The sequence below is a fragment of the Macaca nemestrina genome, chromosome 10 (assembly GCF_043159975.1).
Source record: "Macaca nemestrina isolate mMacNem1 chromosome 10, mMacNem.hap1, whole genome shotgun sequence".
Classification (NCBI taxonomy): Eukaryota; Metazoa; Chordata; class Mammalia; order Primates; family Cercopithecidae; genus Macaca; species Macaca nemestrina.
This window is the reverse complement of record NC_092134.1, coordinates 75028775-75048842: the sequence shown is the minus strand read 5'-3', so window position 1 is coordinate 75048842 and position 20068 is coordinate 75028775. Positions and strand designations below refer to the sequence as shown.

General features: G+C 38.8%; 1 long non-coding RNA gene across 2 annotated transcripts; it reads left to right on the top strand.

The window, feature by feature from the left end:
* The first annotated feature begins 594 nt into the window (after positions 1–594).
* Positions 595–16732, top strand: LOC105474062 (uncharacterized). 2 transcript variants are annotated; one of them, XR_982650.2, is made up of 4 exons: positions 595–871; positions 1537–2167; positions 12840–12965; positions 16484–16732. It is a non-coding gene; the product is annotated as an uncharacterized lncRNA (long non-coding RNA). The 2 variants fall into 2 exon arrangements; XR_982649.2 differs by lacking the exon at positions 16484–16732 and adding an exon at positions 14823–16048.
* Positions 16733–20068: the final 3336 nt, after the last annotated feature.

Here is a 20068-nt window from a genome sequence, read left to right as displayed (position 1 = left end):
GACTGTGTAAAAGAGAACTAAATGTGGCCTGAGAAGGATTCTGTACTTCTATATTTGAGTCCATGTGGATAAACTGCAACCTAACTTAATAGGTAGACAAGATTGAAAACCTAACTTAAGAGTTTGTGCCTGTAACAATACCTGAGTCTTGGCCAATCACAGCAGCCATACTTCAGCTGGTCATATATACTGCTGAGTGTTCAAACTGTTCAAATAAGGCAAACGCCGACCTGTAACCAATCCAGCCATTCCTGTACCTCCCTTCCGATTCCTGTACATCACTTTACTTTTTTCTGTCCATAACTTTGTTCTGACCATGAAGTGCCCCTAGAGTCTCTCTGAATCTGCTATGATTCTGGGGGCTGCCTGATTCATGAATGGTTCATTGCTCAATTAAACACCTTTAAATTTAATTAGGCTGAGGTTTTTCTTTTAACAACTGTCACTAAATGGACTGTCCACAATTATTATATTGGTATCCTACCAAAGGAATATCATTTAGGAAATCAGTATGGTGTTTAGAAACAGAAAAGCCTAATTGAGCATGCTGTAGAATTCTGATGAAATGGAATAAAATGAACGTTTTGACAGTTGAGGGTTTTGGGTATCTGATTAAGTGCAGTTGATGCTATCTGTATTGCTGTGATTATAGCAAAACGCCATAGGATAAATATTCTAATAGCATCCCTCTTCCAAATTAATTGCCACATCTCCCCTGGCTTTGGCTTTGGAGAACCTGGGTCTCATCATGACTGGCCTTTCTTGGTAGCTGGCTTTAGTCCTGGACACCTTCAGTCATCTTGGATAAGACTAAGGGATCTCACAGGTGTGGTTTGGTGGAGAATGAGATCCAATGGCCTGAGACTGTCACGTAAGTGAACTTCCTGGGGGCTGTAGTTCCTTATACTTTATAGGGTTCTGCCTCTACCTCAGTCTCTAACTAGTTGTGGTATCCTGGACAAACCACTTCCTCTGATTAGCCCTCATTTTTTTCCATTTTTCAAATGAGTGGGCTGGATTGATTTTCTCTATCGTCCTCTGCGGTGGTAAAGTGCCAGGCTATCAGTAACCTGCCTAACAATAATGACCACTCACCTTTCTTATTTATCATAATAATATTAATACAATAGCTTTGAGCTGTATAATGCTTTATTCGTTTTTAACATCCGCAGAAACTGTGATCGCTTGAGCTAAGAATCATTCAGCACCTCTACAAATAAATCTCCCTTTTCAGGGAGTGGTGTTTAGGAAAGCTTTACAAATGAAGTGATCCCAGAGCAGGTGTTTGTAAGACATTTATAAAGAGAAAGAAAGAAAGAAAGGCAAGAGGAAAAGGCAAACTGTTTTTCTTCAACAAATAATGAGAATCAGTTTGTTTACATGCTTCTTTACATCCCTAATGCTTTAAGAAAGCTTTGTTGCTTAAACTGTAATTTCACAGTCAATTAATCTACCACATATTGTATGCTGGTATCTGTAGATTGCTGTTCTAGGCACCCAAATCTCACAAACTGCAAATTTTTTCTTCTTTTTTAGGTTAATTTAAATGTGACTGATGATTTGCACTGGATTTGTAGGGGAAAACACTTTAAAAATTGAATAAAAAACCAGAAGAACCTTTTGTCAGATACAGCTGCATGTTAGATACGACTCATGTTTGACTCTGGTGTATCAGAATATGAGATTTGGATCTTAGAAAGCAGTTCCTGCTCTCCTTTGCTGATGTTTTTTGTCAAAGTGCAGCATTATGCCAAAGTGTTCAGAGGAAACAGCGTAAAAGAGTCGCATGATTCCCTTCATGATTTTCATGAAAATCCATTGGGAAATAAACAAATGGAACATCTATGAGTTAGCTGGCTTCTGAAGGAGACAAGAGGGAAGAGTACTAGACTGTGTCAGGTTCTCATGTTCAAGTCCCAGCTCTGCTACTTGTTGAAGTGACCTTGGGTGAATCACTGCTCCTTGCCGTCAGCTCCTTCTGAAAATTGGTTGAGTTGATTGACTGCTATGCCCTCCTCCATGCTTTTAATGTACATGATTTTATGATTTGAGTCTTTCCATGAATCTTAATTGTTATTAGAGACATAGCAGAGAGAAACCATAGAAATAAACACATTTTCATTTCCAAATATTTTGGAATGTACGTGCAACACATGAACAAAAATTGGTAAGTAACTGTGGTCAGTGACAGAATTTTCTGTTGGGGCTGAGGACAGGGTTGTGTTGGTGGTGCTTGTGGCTTCTCCAATCATTTGGCTGAAAAAAACATTTTAGGGGTCATCATCTAGTGTTTTAGTTTATGTCTGAATGAGACTGTAAACTTCACAGGACAGGAATTCTGTCTTTTGTGCTTTATGTTCTATAAAGTACCATATAGATTTACACAGCTCTATAAATTATAAGAATAAAAATAAGTGCTGATCCAACACATTCATCCGTTTAATATTTAGCAGATTTTAGTGATGGCTTCAATATTTTATCCCCAGATATTTTATGGTGTTTGGAGTTTTTATGACGATCTCTCAGAGACAGACTTTAAGCTTAAATTTTGCCTTTTGGAGAGGCATCAATTCTGAATGCTCCTTCTGGGGCCCATTCTTTAGCCATTGAAAGACTCACGGCTGACTTACCCCAGGAGCCTTTTTAAGGCTATCTGCTGTTGCATTAGTCGGTTCCCTTTGGGTGACATACAGCACTTTTCATTGCTATGTATACTTTTCCAGTTTTACACAATTTATGGGCAGCTCTTTTTAGATGAATCTTTCTAAATCATTGACTTCATCATACCATTTTCTTGCTAAAAACTTGCAATGTTACTAAAATTAAGTTTTAACCTCTTGGCTTGAAATTCAAGATTCTCTATCAGCAGAGAAACATATTCTAGTATCTTTCACTTGCCAAGCATGCAAGCAAGCAAGCAAGCAAGCAAGCAATCAAGCAGACTAATTACCAGAAACTTCTCTTGAAGTCACCTATCCTCTATCACTGCTCTATCTGTTTTCTTTATAGCAAGGTTTATTGGAAAGGTTTTCTATCCTCAGTCTCCACTTTCTTACCTTCTAGTCACTCTTCAACCCACTCCAGTCTGACCCCGTCTCTCTAGTAAAAATACTTTTTTCATGGTTTCCAACAATCTCTATGTTGCCAAAACCAGTGGCCACTTCCCTGTCCTCCCTATCTTGACCTCTCATCAGTGGTCAGCACATTTTTCTGGTTTTCTTTTTGCCTCTCTCACTGCTTCTTTCAGCTTTTTTTTTTTTCTACCTCTTCTACTAGACTTTGGAATGTTGGAAGGTTTCCAAGCTCCGTCTAGAGTCCTCTTCTCTTTCTTCACTTTTTATCTGACTAAGTGTACTCAGTCCCATGGCTTTAAATATCCTTTACAGGCTGATGAGTATTTTTAAAAATATCTTTAATGACTCCCCTGGACCCCAGACTTTAGTAGCCAGCCATCTACTTTCAATCTCTACTTGGATATTATAGCTAAACACAGTCAGCTCTCTTCCCAGTATCCACTTTTCCCTACTAGAACCTTGATATTGTTTGGGATAGCAATGTGCATAGCTAAGAACAGTATTTTCTAGACTCTCTTCCAACTATGGGTAGCCATGGGAGATGCCAACCAAAATCTTCTGGGGCTTTCTGCAAATTGTTTAACCTTGATATAGACACACATCATTCCTGATATGGTTTGGCTGTGTCCCCACCCACAATTTATCTTGAACTGTAGCTCCCATAATCCCCACCTGTTATGGAAAGGACCTAATGGGAAGTAATTGATTTGTGTGGGTGGGTTTTTCCCATGCTGTTCTCATCATAGTGAATAAGTCTCACGATATCTGATGGTATTATAAGGGACTTTCCCCCCTGTTGCTCTGCACTTCTTACTGATGCCATGTGAAGAAGGATGTAATGATTCCGCCATGATTGTAAATTTCCTGAGGCCTCCCAAGCCATGCTGAACTATGAGTCAATTAAACCTTTTTCCTTTATAAATTACCCAATCTTGGCTATGTCTTTTTTAGCAGCATGAGAACAGATTAATACACTTCCTCATTTTGCTTCCTTCTTATTCCTGCCTGAAACTTGGACCAGAAGTTGGAGATAGAACACATATTGTAATCATGGGGCAGCCGTAGAATGAAAGCCATTATTTTTTTGGTGCTTGAGCAGGAAGAAAAAGGGATCCCTGAGTAGCTATATCAACCATATGTGGTTACATCTTCCTGTTTTTTTTTTTTTTTTTTTTTGCCATATGAGAAAAATAAATGCCTTACTGATTAGGCCCTTGCTACCAGGTTTCTGCAGGTAGTTCCTACCCATGAGAGATATAGGTATAAAAGAGGCACAAAAAATAACATGTCTAATAAGGAACTCTCTTGATTTTCCCCTGTCCACTGACCACATTCTTTTTCAGGTCATCCCCATTTCAGTAAGAGGTTTCACCATCTTCCGGACTGCTCAAGTCAAAAGCCTAGATCTCATCCTTGGTTCTTCTCTTTCCCTTCTCCCCTCTTCTATCAAAATCACCAGCATGTCTTGCATGTTCTGCTTTCAAAATACACCTCTAGACTGTTCACTTCTCTCACTCTTGGGGCCACCCCCAAAGATCCAGCCTGTGTCTTTGCTACAGGCTTCTTCTGATCATCTCCCTGCTTCTTTCCTTACCCCTTCCTCCATTATCCATTCTTCTCATAGCTACCAGTGAGCTTTAAAAAATATAAATTACATCACTTAACTTGCTTACCAGAACTCCTTGCCCAAACCTAAAATAATTTAATAACTTTCTGTTGCAATTAAAATAAAGGGTAGAAAAGGGCTGACAGTCGGTCCCTGCCTGCTCTGCTGAGGTGGCCCACAGCTCTCCCTCTCTCTTTCCCCGTGTGCCTGCCATGTCAGCCTTCTTTCTGTCTTTGAATATGAGTGTGAATGATTTTTCTCCACAGGACAAATGCTCTTGCTCTTCCCTCTACCTGAGACCTGCAGGTTGACTCATCCTCATAATTTAAGTCTCAGCTCAAATGTTACCAGAAAGAGGTCCCAATTCAGACCCCAGAGAGGGTTCCTGGATCTCATGCAAAAAAGAATTTGAGGCCACTCCATAGAGTAAATTGGAAGCAAGTTTATTAAGAAAGTAAAGGAATAGAAGAATAGCTATTCCACAGGCAGAGCAGCCCAGAGGGCTGCTGGTTGCCTATTTGGATGGTTATTTCTTGATTATATGCTAAACAAGGGTGGATTATTCATGCCTCCTCTTTTTAGAACGTATAGGGTAACTTCCTGATGTTGCCATGGCATTTGTAAACTGTCATGGCGCTGGTGGGAGGGTAGCAGTAAGGATGACCAGAGGTCGCTCTCATTGCTATCTTGGTTTTGGTGGGTTTTGGCCGGTTTCTTTACTGCAACCTGTTTTATCAGCAAGGTCTTTATGACCTGTATCTTGTGCCGATCTTCTAGTTCATCCTGTGACTTAGAATGCCTAACCATCCTGGAAGGCAGCCTGGTAGGTGTCAGTTTTATTTTACCCAGCCCCTACTCAAGATGGAATTGCTGTGGTTCATATGCCTGTGACACAAACACTGTCTCCTGAGAGTGGCCTTCCCTCAGTACCCTGATGGAAGCAAGCAGTCTCCTTGACCTGGAATGCCTGTTCTTTTATTTACCTCCAAATCACATCAAATCTACCTGGAGGCTTGTAATCTCTGAAGAGACTTTCCTGGATTACTCTACTCCACAAAGACTTTTTTGTTTCTTGATCTCCTCAGGACTTACCTGTGCCAGCTTTTCCAGAATATGACCATACTAGACCCAGTCTGTGCTGCTGTCAAGTTGTTTGGTTTGCATGTCTCATTTTCCTACATAGAGAGTAAGCCTTCTTTGTTTTTTTTTTTTTTGACAGGGTCTCACTTTGGTTGCCAAGGCTGGAGTGCAGTGGCAGGATCTCAGCTCCCTACAGCCTTGACTTCTTGGGCTTAGGTAATTCTCCCACCTCAGCTTCCTGAGTAGCTGGGATTATGGGCATGCACCACCATGCTGGCTAAATTTTTGTATTTTTAGTAGAGATGGGGTTTTGCTATGTTGGGTTTTGCAGGCTGGTCTCAAACTCCTGGACTCAAGAAATTTGCCCTCTTCAGCCTCCCAAAGTGCTGGGTTTACAGGCTTGAGCCACTCACTGTGCGCAGTGTAGTATAAACTTTTTGAAAATGGCAGGTGTATTAGTCCATTCTCACATTGCTATAAAGAACTACCTGAGACTAGGTCAATTATAAAGAAAAGAAGTTTAATTGGCTTATGGTTCCACAGGCTGTACAGGAAGCATGGTTGGGGAAACCTCAGGAAACTTACAGTCATGGCAGAATGCGAAGGGGAAGCCAGCATGTCCTACATGGCTGGAGCAGGAGGAAGACAGAGTGAATGGGAAGGTGCCAGACACTTTTAAACAACCAGATCTCATGAGAACTCTATCAGGAGATAGCACTAGGGGCATGGTGCTAACCCATTAGAAACCACCCTATGATGCAATGACCTCCCACCAGGCTGCACTTCCAACACTGGGGATTACAATTCAAAATGAGATTTGGGTGGAGGCACAGATCCAACCCATATCAGCAGATTTTGAATTTTCTTTCATAACTTGAGTTGCTTGCTAATAACTTGAGTGCTTGGCTCATGGTGGGGGCTTAAAAATATATATTAATTTAGTGATGTTCATATTTTCTAAAAATGGTTCTTTTATAGAAATCATCTGCTTTTGTCTTTACCCTGGAGGGCTTTTGAGGTAAATGGCTCCCTGCTGGATTATAAAAAGAATCTACTAATGCTTTAATTTTTCATTTTGTCTCTGTGGCTAAAATCAAGGTAGGCTCCCAGTATATTAGAAAATAAGGTATGTTTTGCAATAATTTTCTTTCAGTTGGATTCAGAACTGAAAGTGAAGGTAGTCATGGTATTGATTGACATTTCTTTTTTCCATGAATATGCATACATGTTGGTGGAGATGCAGAGCCCAAAATGTGATGGTGAGCTTTAGCTTTTAGAAGTTTTGTTGCAATGTAGAGAAAGTTGCATTTGTCTCTATTCAAAATGATGCTATGGATCGTTTTCAGTAGGGCTGGAGTTCTGGTTGATTTTTCCAGAAGTGATTAGCAATTATGGATTTGTGCAGATTTGCCCATTCTTCTTTCCTGGTATCCATGGCAACCAAAATGGTACATCTTTGAGAAGCTTAATGGGGACAATCAAGGGAGGTTTTCTTGGTGAAAAGCAAGGTGGTCAGTTTGAGGTTTCGATCTCCACCTCAGGTCTCATTAGCACCCAGTCATTATCAAGCTGAAAGAACCAGCCCAGGAAATAAACAATTACTCTGTAAGGGTATCTTATTCTCACTTTTTTTTGAGATTTGCAATAACTGAAATTTAGTCAAAATTCAATAAAGCTAGAACTAGCCATCTCTTCAAAATTTGTTCATTTCTTGTGGCAGTGAGGCTGGCAATCCTGCAAATGAACCCTGCTCAATCTTGTCCAGATCTAGCTTTGCTTTGCATTCAGAAAAGTTCAGCTGAAGTTTAAATCCAATCTATAATAAAAGAAATGAATCTTTAATAATATGAAAGATCAAAACCCAGAGAAATTTCAGTCAGTTGGGGTTATCACAGAACACTGTTTCTCAGATATAGTTACCATATTTTAAGGGGATTGTAAAATTCTCCATATGTTTACAAGCAGGATCTAAGCAGCAATAATCTCAAAACAGGCACTCCGGAAACATTAAGTAAATTTAATACCACTCCTTCTAGTAAAAGTAAAGAAAAGCTTCAACGTAACGATTTGAAAAGTATGAAACGATTATGTGCACACTAAATATTGTAAATCAATAGCAATTGCTCTAAATGGCATCTTGGCTATAGTTCTTAGAGAAAAGATGTCTTTTTCTTTTTACATCCCAGGGCTACATTTTTATCTTTTTATTTTAATTGAGGTTGTATGAGAAAAATAGTTTTCTCTTTGAAATGTATCCATTGACTTGGCACCTAACTAATCCAGTTTATGCTGTGTGTCTAGGCAATGTTCTGTGCATCTCAGTGGAAAGGTTATCTGCACTAATAGATCTTTGCCAAACTTCTGCTGGCGTTCACTGCTTAGGTAGTGGAAGACTAGAGAACAATGTGTATGCATGTTTTGGTGCTGAGAGTTTTCCATGAACAGATGGCAAAACGATAAACTAAAAACATATGCACTGCATTGTAAACATTTCCTCCTGAGTGATTTGGCAGACTGACAATTATGAGACAAGAAAAGTGAGGTTGTTCAGAGCCATAGGAAAAATTTAATCCTTGAAAATAAGGAACTAGGCAGGAAGTTATTTGCATATTTAACTTTCAAAACAAAGAAGTGAGTTCCTCCAACTGAGACGTTATTTTTGAACTCAACTGTGGGAGACCCATGATTTGTATCAGTTTGGGGTTTGATATCTTCCCTTAATTACTCAAGAGTCTTCTCCGCAGGTTTCTTTAAGAAGTTTGTTAAATAATTTATTTTTAAGTTTTATCTCGTCTCAGAAAATCCAGAGTGCTTTAGCAGGGGCTGCTTTGGGGGACTCCCAAAGTAGGCCTTTCCTAAAAGAACTTTCTGAAGTAGACTCAGGAAGATCTGGAGAAAGAGACTTAGACACTGAGTTTCAGTTTTCTAAGGAAAGCTTCACAAAAGATGAAAGGAAGGGACAGGTTCCAAGAAGGATTTCTCCGAACAACCAGTCAGAGAAGGGAGGTCATTTTCCCTGTGGGTTGCCCTTGCCCCGGTCCTCTTTAGATCTGGCACCTGAGGCTCACATCAGTTCAGGGCTCTTTTTGGTATCCCTCTGGGAAGGTACTGAGTGTTCTATCTCCTCCACGTCACCACTACTTTCCCATGGAGCAATGTCTACCTCCCAGTGAGCTCTGTTTCTCCGTGGTGAAGCCCACTTGGTGGTGGGTGTACCATCTTGTTCTGGGCCTCTTCTAAGGCCATGTGGCAGCACCAAAGCACAGTGTGATGGTGACATGGGCTTAAGAAGAGGCCCATGTGGAACAAGAGGAAAATTAATCTCCAGTAAACAAAATAATGGCAAAGAGGAGAGACAGTGTGTCAAAAAGCATGTGGGCAGATTCTCATGAGAACTGCAACGAGGAGGATGACACATCTCTCCCAGTCCTCTGGCACCCACAACGGCTGGCTCTAGTGACCACTTCTAAGTGGAGAGGAAAATAACTTTTTAAAACATTTATAGGCTTTTAGAGCAATTATAGGTTTACAGAAAAAAATAAACAGAAAGAACAGAGTTCCCACCTACTCTCTCCCCTCCCTGCAATTTCCCCATTGTTAACATATTGCATTGGTGTGGTACATTTGCTACAGCTGATGAGCCAATATTGATAGATTATTATTAACTAAAATCCACAGTTTACATTAGCGTTCACTGTTTATGTTACAAACTTCTATGGCTTTTGCCAGATGCCTAATGATATGTTTCTACCACTTTAGTATCACATAGAACCGTTTCATTGTCCTAAAAATCTTTTATACTCTCTTTGTACAGTTTGTTCTTCCACCCCTCACCTACCAATCCCTGACAACCACGAATCACTGATCTTTTTACTACCTCTGTAGCTTTGCTTGTTCCAGAATGCTAGATAGCTGGAATCATACAGTTTCAGACTGGCTTCTTTTACTTAGCAATATGAATTTAGGTGTCATCTGTGTCTTTTTGTGACTTGATAACTCATCTCTTTTTATGACTGAATAATATTCAGTCGTATGAATTACATTTTGTTTATCCATGCACCTATTGAAGGTCAACTTGTTTGCTTCTGACTTTGGTAATTATGAACAAACAGCTATTAAGACCTGTATGCAGTTTTTTGTGGATGAAAATTTTCAGCTTATTTGGGTCAGTACTAAGAAATACCATGCTGGATAGTATGTTAAGAATATATTTAGTTTCGTAAAAAACTGACAAATTGTCTCCCAAAGTAGCTGTACCATTTTGCATTCTCACTGGCAGTGGAGGAAGGTTCCTGGTGCTCCAGCTCCTCACATCCTTGCCAGCATTGGTGTTGTCAGTGTTTTGGGTCTTAGTCATTCCTATGGGTGTGTAGCGGTATCTCGTTGTTGTTTTAATTCACATTTCCCTGATGTGAGTTTTCCCGCATCTTTTCATGTGCTTGTTTGCCATTCATATATCTTCTTTGGTGAGACATCTGTTCAGATCCTGCCCACTCTTTAATGAGGTTGTCTTCTTATTGTTGAATTTTAAAGAGTTCTCTGTATATTTTAAATACAAGCCCTTTGTTAGATTTGTGTTTCGCAAATATATCTCCTGGCAGGTGTGTTTCTCTTAGCCTATTGCTTGTATTTTTGTTTTCTTAACAGTATCTTTTAGAGCAGGAGTTTTTAATTTGGAAAATCTGGGCGGGGGGGATGTTTTGAAATATTAGAGGTGCCAAAGTAGTTGTGGTTGGTGAGGGAAGAAGAGGAGAGAGGAAGAAGGAATTTTAAAAGAGTATTGCTGTGACCTGCATACTTCATTCAGAATATTTGAGAAATGCAAGTAAAGAACTTGAGTGAGTCTGAACCCATGTTGTGGTTGTTGGACTGTGCTTGAATGTGAGGACTCGGCACCTGAACTGTGTAGGCACAGCTTTCCTGTGCTCTGTGACTCTGGGTGGCTGAAGATGAGCATCACATGAACATATGTGAAACACATAAGGCAATTGGTAGGGGTGCTGTAAATGTGAGTGTGCTTTGTATAGGAACACTGTGGGCACGTGGGACTGCCTGAGAGCAGTCCGGACACAACCAGTGCCACCCCAAGGGGCCTCGTTGCTGTTCTTGTTCTGACTCCACCTCTTTCATCCCTCTGCATTGAAAGGGAAAGAGAGGAGTCAGCCTCACTCCAATTTTATTTTATTTCATTTTTTATACTTTCAATTTTTCTTTCAGACTCAGGGGGTATGGGTGCAGATTTGTTACATGGCGTATTGCACGATGCTGAGGTTTGGGGTGTGATCGATCTCATCACCCAGGATCACTGCAATTTTACAAAGGCTAGTTCAGAAGCTTTATCCTTGGTATCATAGTTTCCAGCTATATGAGTTTCACATACAAGAGGAAATTGTGGGTTGAGGAGTCTGAAAGAATTTAAAGCCATTAATTGAGATTTTAATTAATTCGGAGGCCAATATCCTATATTTGTGATCATTAAGACAGAGTGTTGATTGAAGTGCAGTATTGTACATTCTATAATAAAAGGGTTTTCTTTTTCTAAGTAAGTGAATAGATAAAACATGATGGTAAGGAATAAGATTTTCTCACTTTAGAAAATGCAGTCCACACAGGACAACTAATCAGGTTCACATCTTGTCTTTTCCATTTACTGGCCAAGAATTACCTCCTTTGAGCCTCTCAGGTTTCTCATCTTAAAATGGCATCAGTGACATTACTGCAATTGCAAGGCTGGGCTGACTAAGTGAAACAAAGCACATGAACCTCCTGGCACCATGACTGGAAGGGGGATGATGCTCTGCATCTGTTTTTTTCACCCACTTTGTATTACAAGAAGTGTGCTCTTCCAAGTCCTCTGCTGGAACGATCTACTCTCCATCCTTTAGAAAATACCCTGTGAGCTCCTGCTTCTGTAATTTTGCTTATTATTTCTTCTATCTTGTGTATATCTTCCTTCTCCTCTTCAGCTGTCCAACTCTTTGATGGCTGCACTAGTTGCTTTTCTAGAGGGCTGGGATGCTTTCCCCATTCTCATCTCCTTAGTCAGTCATGGCATTTGGTACCCACTGCAGTGCACTGCTTTGTGTTGTTCATATGCACATGCCTTTCAATCACCTCGATCATATCCCTCCAGCATCACTTCTTTTGTCAGCATCACCTTTTTTGCTGGGTCCTTCATGGTGTCCTTTTAATATCAGCAAATCGAATGTAGTAGATGCTCACTTAATAATCGATATTTGGATTACAAATCATCTCAATGAGTTTATTGAGTTGCCCTAGAACCTTCCTTACTATGCAATGCTTTGTTAATTCTATTTGGATTCCTTTGCAACATTTGTTTCTTTTAAAGTTTTTTTTTTTTTTTTTTTTTTTTTTTAGAAAAAAGAAAGATTAAGTAAACCGTGGCTCATCAAAAAAGATGCTTGGGAAGATTTTTAAAAATACCATAGGGAAATACTTGTGTTGTCATGTTAAAATTAAATTGGAGCATGTAAAAGTATGCATATAACATGGTAACAACCACATATGCTATTGTTTAAAAAAACTGTGAAACTGCTAGTAACTAAAAAATCAGGCCCAAGCATAAATATTAATTCTTTTTTGGAACTAAAGTAACTATTATTTTCTTTCCATTTTATTTGAAGAAAGAATGTTTTTGTGGGTAAAATCATTCTCTGCATGGTTAACTACTTGCTGTGAATGAAGACCTATTCTGCTTCTTTCCACTAGAGGTCACTGTGGTTCTTTAGTTTTTTTTCCCATTTGGCATCCCTGTTAGCAGGGGTAAAAGGATTCTGTCATGGTTATTATTTTTAGCAAAGTTAAGAGAAATGTTAAAATGATAGCTTCCTTTTTTAAATACAAAGAAACATTTTCCGTAGCTATTGTACTTCTTTTCAGATTTCGTATTCCAGGCCATAACTGTCATAAACATTTCTATTTTACATTGGCGACCCAAATTTAATTTATTAGCATGAAACATTATCACTATACTATTTATTCTGCTATTAAAACAGAATTGCACCCATGCTTTCTATGTGTGAAAAATAGAAGACTAACCCTTTCTATTTCTTGTTCAGCTTTATTTTTTGAAGATTGTTTCCCAGCAGTACAGAAACATGGCTTCTAGAAGAACTTGTTAGTCATGGAGTATTAAAATCGATTAATGACACATGAGATGTGCACATCTAGGGACCATTTTGAAGGTGAATGCAAGATATCCAACAAATTCTACCAATAAACTACTGTGTCTTTAAAAGAATTTCTCCCTGGTAAATTCAGTAGGAATACAGGCTATGTTTTTCTGTTTGAAAAATGATTAAATATTAAGAATTAGAAAAAGGAGATATAGCTCCAAATATTAATAGGATGCATGCTGAGTGTAACATCACCCAAAATGTCTAAGCAACATGATAACCAAGGTCCTCAGTTCTCCTACTGGAGTCAAGTTCATTTCACTATAAACCAAGAAGCTCTAAATTTTATAATGTTTTGAAAACCCTTATTCTTCCTTCTCATTCTCTGTTTGCTCTTTGCAGCCTTGAAAAATGGGATCCCAGTCACCTCACAAGATTGTATTTATTTTTCATAGTCTGGGCCATTTGGTTCCCTGTTGTGTTCTTATTCCTAGGGCATTATTGCTAAATTCACAGTAATTTCCCCCAATTCAAATTGTGTCTCAATAAATTTCAAAGTTGATTATCCATTATTTATTATGGACCCTAAATTTAGCAGTACTAGAGAGATTTGGATATGTGTGGCATATTGGAAACCCACCCACCACTCCAACAATCTACAATATGCTTTGAAAAATCTGCACATTTGCTTCTGTCTTCTGACTAGAATGCACAGCTCCAGTTCCCTAAGTTTGCTGAAAGTGCAGAGGCCCAGGCTGTAAGCAGCAGATGAGGCTGACTGCAATGGGGTGTCCTGCTGCACTTTGAAGCCTTTCTTTTTCATTTCCTGCAAACCCAATCTTTGTTCTTGCTTTTGGAGGCAATTTTACAACTGGGTGTGTCTAAAGTGAAATAATTAATAATTGTCTTGAAACAGTTAACAAAAGATAACTGGCTGGCTATGAGTTTTTTTTTGAAAAGCACTTTCTTTTTTTCCTTCAAAGGATGTGTTCACCTTTCTGTCTTTAATCCAGAGTCCTCCAAGGCTATTTAGAAATATTATTTCCTTGGGGCTCTCTGCCATTGTGGTTTCTATTATTTAGTCCAGTGTTTCTCAAGCTTGTAAATAATATACTTGGGAATGCATATTTTTGGCAGGGAAGGAAGTATGTCATGGTGGTTTTGGAGTCAGAAAAACCTGCTTTTGAGCCTTACTTCTATAAGTTACTAGCCATGTGACTTTCAAGCTTTATAACCTCATTAAATTAATTTTGGGCTCCTTTATATTAAAATGAAGATACAAACAATGGTAAATAGGATAATGTGTATAAAATGAGTAATACCATGTCTGACACATGATAAATACTCAACATGTGATAGGGATTAGTAGTAGTTCAGTTGAACCTTGAACAAAAGGGATTTGAACTGTCTGAGTCTATTTATACACAGATATTTTTCAATAAATATATTAGAAAGTTTTTGGAGATTTGCAACGATTTGAAAAACCTTGCAGATGAGCTGTGTAGACTAGATATATTGAAAAAAAAAATAAAGAAAGGTGTTTGATGAATGCATAGAATATATGTGGATACTAGAATATTTTATGATTTGCTACCATAAAGTATATATAATTTAATCTATTATAAAATGTTGAAATGTATCAAAACTTATGCATAAAAACTTACAGACTGTATAAGGCACCATTCCAAGTCCAGAGAAATGTAAACAAACGTAAAGATGCAGCATTAAATCAACTGCATAAAATTAACCATAGTACATACATTAGAACTATAATAATTTCATAGCCCCCTCCTGTTGCTTTTGCAGTGGGCTGAAGTGTTGTAAGTATCTGCTTAAAATACTATGTGACTAATCATCTCCAGTAAACTGCATATCACAGTAAAGTGTGACCTGTTACGGTTCTTGTGTATTTTTCATCATGTTTAGTGCAATGTTGTAAACATTAAGCCACATCGTGGGACCCATACAAAATGCCACTAATGATGCTGGAGGTGCTCACAAGAAGCAGATAAACGTCATGACGTTACAAGAAAAAGCTGGATTCCTTGATGTGTACCACAGATTGAGGGCTGCAGCTACGGTTGCCGCTATTTCAAGATAAATGAATCCAGCATAATGATTATTGCAAAAAGTCAGAAAGAAACTCCTGAAGCCATTACTGTGGCTATGCCAGCAGACACAAAAACCTTGTATGTGTTTTGAAATACCTTATAATCTCATAGTGAAAATGGAGCTTTTATGTCGGTGTAAGATTGCTGTCAGAAAGGCATACCTATAGAATCTAATGGGATTTTTAAAAAAGCAAAGTTATATGACAAAGTAAAGGAAGGTGAAAGATCTAAAGATAGATAATTTAATGCCAGCAAAGGATGGTTTGATAATTTTAGAAAGAGGCATGGCTTTAAAAATGTCAAGATAACAGGAGAAGCAGCTTCTGCTGACCAAGAGGCAACAGACAAGAGTTCCCAGACATGATTAAGAAAATCATTAAGGGTAAAGGATAGCTGCCTGAACAGGCTTCTAACGCAGACAAAAGTGCCCTATTCTGGGGGGAAAAATGCCACAAAGAACATTTATTAGTAAGGAAGAGGAGTGAGTACCAGTGTTTAAGGCAGGAAGGAATAGGCTAACTTTATTGTTTGTGCAGATGCAGTTGGGTTTATGATAAGGACTGCACTTATCTATAAAGCTGTTAAACTTTGAGCCTTGAAGGGAAAAATAAACATCAGCTGCTGGTCTTTTGGTTGCACAGCAAGAAGGCCTGGAAAATGAGAAACCTTTTGCTGAATTGATTGCATCAATGCTTTGTCCCTGAAGTCAGGAAGTACCTTGCCAGTAAGGGCTGCCTTTTAAAGTTCTTTTGATATTGGATAATGCCCTTGGCCTTCCCAATCCCGTGAGTTCAACCTCAAGCGTCAAAGTGATCTGCTTGCCCCCAAACATAATATCCTAATTCAGCCTCTAGATCAGGGGTCGTAAGGACCTTTATGGCTCATTACATGGTACTCTATGGAAAGGAGTGTCAATGCAAGGGAGAGAACCCTGATAGAGAGAACATCATGCACGTCTGGAAGGATTGTACGTCATTGAAGATGCCATTGTCTTATAGAGAAAGCTGTAAAAACGGTCAAACCCCAAACAATAAATTCCTGTCAGAGAAAATTGTGTCTAGATGTTGTGCATGACTTCACAGGATTTGCGACAGAGGCAATCAAGGAAATAATGAACCAGATTGTGGGTACGGCAAAAAGAAGTAGTGGGTGGAAGCTTTCAAAATATGGATCTTGGAGAAATTCAAGAGCTAATAGACACCACACCAGAAGAGTGAACAGAAGATGACTTGATAAAGATGAATGCTTCCAAATCAGTGCCAAGTATATGCCTTTTATTTTCTTAAAAATTATTTTTCTTTGTTTTTTAATGGACACATAGGAATTATACATATTCATGGGTTACAGTATGATATTTCAATACCTGTATACCTGTATACTGTGTGTAATAATCAAATCAGGGTGATTAGCATATCTGTCACTTCAAACAATTATCTTTTCTTCCTGTTGAAAACTCTCAAAAATTCTCTTTGCCAGGCGCAGTGGGACACGCCTGTAATCCCAGTTCTGTGGAAGGCTGAGATGGGAGGATTGCTTGAGCTCAGGAGTTTGAGATCAGCCTGGGCAACACAGCAAGACCCTATCTAAAAAAAAGTCCTCTCTTCTAGTCACTTGAAAATATAAATTAAATTGTTGTGAACTATAGTAACTCTACAGTGGTATCTAACACTATCTATCTAGCTGTAATTTTGTATCCATTAACCAATTTCTCTTTGTCCCCTACCTCCCACCCACTCCCCTTCTCAGCCTTTAGTTACCACTACTTTTCTCTCTATTTCTATGAAATCCACTTGTTTAGCTTCATGAGTGAGTTCATTGCAATATTTGTCTTTCTGTGCCTGCCTTATTTCACTTAACATGATGACTTCCAGGTTCACCTATGTCATTGCAAATGACAGAATTTCATTATTTTTTATGGCCAAATAGAATTTCATTGTGCATATATACCACATTTTCTGTGTTCATTCATCCATTGACAGATACTTAGGTTGATTCCATATCCGGGCTATTGGGAATAGTATTGTAATAAACATGGGAGTGCAGGTAGCTCTTTGACATATTGATTTCCTTTCCATTGGGAAAGGAATACTTAGTAGTGGGAGAGTTCTATTTTTGGTTTTGTGAGACAACTCAACACTGTTTTCTATTAGGTTGGTGCAAAAGTAATCACAGTTTTTGCCATTACTTTTAATGGCTGTATTACATACCCCCACCCCCTACTTTTTGTTTTTTAATCAAGATAAGCTATATTCATACAAGAAGCAAAGAAACAAGTAATAAATGTCAGATGAGTATTACCAACAAAAGGAAGCAACCACTTCTCACTGGGATGGTCAGTGGAGGTGGTTTCACAAAGGGGTGAAAGCAGAGGTGATTCTTGGAAAAAAGTTCCCTGGCCAGCCTGGGCTTAGAATGCAACACAAGGAGTGAGCACAGGCTTTTCATTGTAGTGGCTGGGGTGAGATTCCAGCTCCGTTATTTAGTAGTTTGATCTCAGTAATTTATTAATCAGGAGATTATCAAGGGGATTAAGAAAAATAGCATATGCAAACTTAGTTAATATTAGCTAACGTTGATTGAGGATTATGATGAGCTCACCTAATCCTCATAATGGCTTAGTGAGATAAGCATCCTCCTTAGCATCAGTATGGTGGAGAGGAGAGGATGGGTACATGGCCTTTGACATTGTGCCTCTCCTGTGAGAAGTGGTCAGCAAACGACGGCAATTATTTTCTTGCCGATATTTACTAAAAGTCAGCTAGAAATTAACATGCAAATGGTGTCTCAAGGACTGACCAGCATTTTCCCTCCAGTGGTGCAGTGAAACTACAGCATCAATGTGAAATATCAACTTGTATGTGTGTAGGTGGGAATCAGTGGTGCAGGGGTTAAATTTGAATTTCTGTTTCCTTAAATGTTTTGGTCACAGAATGCACAAGGAAATCCACCAAATCCACCTTTTCTGTGTTAGCCAATCTCATTTTTTTTGACAACACAAAGAGTACATGATTGTAAAAGCTGATATTTATTACTTTTGTGTTATCAAGAAACTACTGGCTATTAGAAAATGGGTTACATCAAAATGAAGTGGATGTTCTTTTTTGGGAGAATGTATAATACTTTTATTAGTCCCAAGGGCTAGTACACTCTTTTCAGACCTTAGACTCTAGATTGGCCTTTACAAACCCCACAGTTAGTCTTTGAAAAATGAATTTTGTCACCTTATGAACAGGTGTTTGTTTAACTTCTAATTAATCAAAATAAAATAAAATAAAATAAAATAAAAACCTACTGGCTCCACAGGTCATAATTGTACTGGATCAAATATTCTGTTTATGCCTGGAGAAAAATGAAAATGGAGACCACCTATTTTGTTCTAGGTGTAAATAATTTGACATATTAAACTTTCTTAAAATATGAAAATAGACCCAATGATATTATAGACTAGAAAGTAGCATTCACATATTTAAGATTGAAAAATAAAACAAAACCTTAAACTTTGGATTTACCTCATTCCCTTTTAGGCTGTTCTCCTAGGATGTTAAGGGTTGGGTTTGATCTTTTCTTTCCTCTTAAGTGAACCATTTTAGAAATGACAGCTTTAGGTATTAAGACATTATTGAGCACTAACATCCGAGCTTGTATATCACCTTATCGGTTTTACAGTACAGAGAGCAGGAATAGAGGCACAGAACTAATGGATTTGGGTGGAGGAAACATGGGAGCTGGTCAATGCTGAGAAGAGAGGGCCTTGCATGGAGATCTCTCAACTGCTGGAGGCCAAGGACCTATTGCAGGTATTGAAGAAAGGGGCATGAACAAGGAGATAGCGAGTACTCAAGGCTTACCTTGCAGTTTGGCCACATACTCATCAAGTTTGGCCACATACTCATCACATCATCTTTTGCTCAGGGGAGGCCCCCCTCCATAACTGCAGAATGAATGGGTTCATTTTCATCTCCCCCTGAATCTTCTTTCCCCGTCCCCTCATGGTGCCTCCTTCCCACCACCATGATCTCGTGAAGCTTGTTGCTCCATGATGAGGCACTTGATCTAAGTTCATGGCTTCAAAGATTCTTATGGGTTCTTACAGGCCACCTGGTCCAACCTCCTTATTTGAAAATGTGATCAAAATAAGGCATCAGGGCCAGGCTCATGGGTGTGTGACCTGTGCAGAAGCACAGGATCCTACATTTAGAAGGCCCCCACGTTTGGTGTTGATGCTCTACTGTTGCCGTCTTCAAGTCTTTAGTTTTTGAACAAGGGACTCCACATTTTCATTTTATATGGCACCCTACAAATTGTGTTTCTGGTCTTATCTAAGTCATACTGATATACTTGTGACTTAATGAATCATGTGAATATTTTATTTTAGAAAAATGCCTTCAGGACATTTTTTCAGGAATATGGAAGCGATAATGGTAGAGGAGATTGAGGGCTCACCAAAGGCAACAACGGAATTTGAGGGAGGAGAGCAGGAGATTTCCAGGGACTCCAGGAAAACAGATGTACCATGAATTTGTCTCACTTGCAGTTCAGCAGCCCTGTCTTTAGATAGTAATTTATTCCTTATCGCTGTTCTGAATTTCCACATTCCCTCTTAAAACGGATTCCCTTTTGTTCTTTTCTCTCTGCAGTTGCCGACAACTAGCCATTAACTCCTATGTACTTAAAGACCATTATAGTTAGCCCTCAACATTTTGCCAGGCTAAGAGATCCTAATTCTTTTATTCATCAGCTTGAACGCTTTTTTCTTTTAATTGATGCTTCCTCAAAGAAGAACTGCTAGCTAGTTCAGGTAGCATTGTTAAAATCAGGGCACAATTAATTTCACATCTAGCTACAATATTGCCAAGGAAAGAAACAGACAAAGACAGAGATGGCACCAATGAAAATCACTTTTTGGAATTAAGCTAAAATTAGCTAAACATTTTGTAATTACAAAGTAATTTGAAAATCAAGCAGTTAGACTAAAACATTGATCAGGAAAAAGACGACGGGAAAGGAAAGGATGGAAAAATTCATTGAAAACAACCTCCCCTGCAGACCAGAGGGAGTTTT